Source organism: Cibotium barometz, chromosome 37 (assembly GCF_041138505.1).
Source record: "Cibotium barometz isolate CiBa-2024 chromosome 37, ASM4113850v1, whole genome shotgun sequence".
Classification (NCBI taxonomy): domain Eukaryota; kingdom Viridiplantae; phylum Streptophyta; class Polypodiopsida; order Cyatheales; family Cibotiaceae; genus Cibotium; species Cibotium barometz.
In genome coordinates this window covers 18,161,264-18,163,197 of record NC_141082.1, presented here as the reverse complement: position 1 = coordinate 18,163,197, position 1,934 = coordinate 18,161,264, and the positions used below count along the sequence as shown (strand labels likewise).

The 1,934-nt window shown below is 47.4% G+C and overlaps 1 pseudogene; it reads right to left on the bottom strand.

The window, feature by feature from the left end:
* Nucleotides 1-242: 242 nt before the first annotated feature.
* On the bottom strand, nucleotides 243-1,709 carry LOC147617026 (endoplasmic reticulum oxidoreductin-1 pseudogene; annotated as a pseudogene).
* Between the last annotated feature and the right edge of the window lie 225 nt (nucleotides 1,710-1,934).

The following is a 1,934-nucleotide window of genomic DNA, read 5'->3' as shown; positions in this document are numbered from 1 at the left end:
GAGTTCAAGTTGAAGTTACACTACTGCAGGTTTCAACCCTCATGATTATCCAAGCATGCCAGTAACATGTGTATAAAATGAAACTTATCTTAAAGATATTTGTAGTCCTCCTTTATATGGGATTTTGCTTGCAGGGTGTTCCCTCGGAGAACTGTCATAAACGTTGTAAAATAATGAAAGTATATTGCACAATTTGTGCAAGCTTTGAATTACCATGATCCAATGTAGGGCTACACAAGCATCTAATTATAACTAGAGGCATCTGGTTGACTGTTGAAAGAAAGATGATGGGATGTTGCCTGAGGGTGAGAGAGATTATGCAAGAAATGGAGGGACTCGGAGAGCCTGTTGAGGAGGTTAATGAGAGCAATCACTTCATTTCTGTGCAGAAGGGGATGGTAGTGGTTGGATGAGTTCTGTGAGAAGAGGATTTCCAAGGCCGTTCCAAGTCCTAGGATCTGCAATTTGCCCCACAACCTGCACTTCTCACAGCCTACACAATCCATAAGGGAGCTTATGTTCTGAAAATGCCCTTGCAGTTGCAAGAGGAGATTGCCTCCATCAGCACCTCTCCATAGCTGGGATTCATCAAAGGGTCTGGGGCAGGCTGCGTGCATTCTCTCATTGCGCATCAACTGCATCATCAAAGAGCGTGTGCTTTCATCCTCTGCGGAGTTTCCTGTGTTGTAATCTGCTTGAAGAAGGTAATCGGCAGCCTTTGTAACTGCTCTTAATACAAAAAGATATACGAAATAAAGGTTTCTTACTCTTGCTGGGTGTCTCAGCACACGCTCGTAAAGAAGAGCATTGTTGGAACCCCATTTGTTAGTGCTCTCATCAAGGAGATAATCTGCAGCGATGTGGATAGAGATTGATGAATGCAAGCCTGATATGAGCTTGTAGAGTACCCTACCTTCTTCTGTTTGCTTATACTGATCAGCTACCTTAGCCTCGCTTAACTCTAGGGCAATATTATCTTGATAGATTGCATCCCATATCCTGCGCGCAGAGGCGCCTGTGTAGCCGGTAAAACGCTCGGGATTAAGCAGGAGATTAACGTAGCTGATATCATCATCATCGGTCTCATCATCGAAGGTCCAAGGGTTATCTCTGCTAATGATCCAGCCGCCGGCGAAAGCTGTGTGATCCAGAGTGCGATCTACGGCCGACTGCGGCTTGCCTTCCTGGCAGAGCAAGCTGTCGGACGGCAGCAAGGTGGGTCTGACGTCCGGCAGCAATGATCTGACGCCCTGCAGCAACCTGTCTCCGTCAGGAGATGGCGCCCGTCCTTTGAAAACTGCAGGAAACTCGTCGTCGGGGCACTCACACACGCTGCAGTCCCGCAGCCGGCACATCCCGTCGTCCGGCCAGTGTGGGCAGTCGCACCATAGCTTCACCTTGAAGTACCTAAAGAAAGCCGTTCTCACCAAACGCTGCAGAAGTGGGTAGACGATCTCGTCGTTCAAAGAAATCACAGTGTTATAATCGCAGCAGCAACCTTCTACGACTGCGGTAAACTGGCCGCCATCTCCTTCTCCATCGCTTCTGCAACTGCATGAGCGAGCTGTCCTGATTGGAAACCCAAAGTAGAACCCGCTCGATGCAGCAACCAACAATGCGAACAACGCAACCACAGCGGCAAAATGAACATAGCTCCGATTCTGCACATTGTGAAGAGCAGGATTGCAAGCACGTATTAGGATTGGCATTGCTATCGGATTTTAATAATTAGATCAAGCAAGAGAGCAGGAGACCTAGTGGGCAACAATGATTGCATTTGCACAGACCCAAACGCTCAAGGTAAAGCCAAAAAAATGAAGACAAAAGCTTAAGGCTTTAAAGGTGAAGTTTGAAGTCGGCAGGGCGTCGGTAACAACGATGGCAAACAGTAACGCAAAAATGTTCTGTGTCGGAAACAAGGCATTTTGCCCATT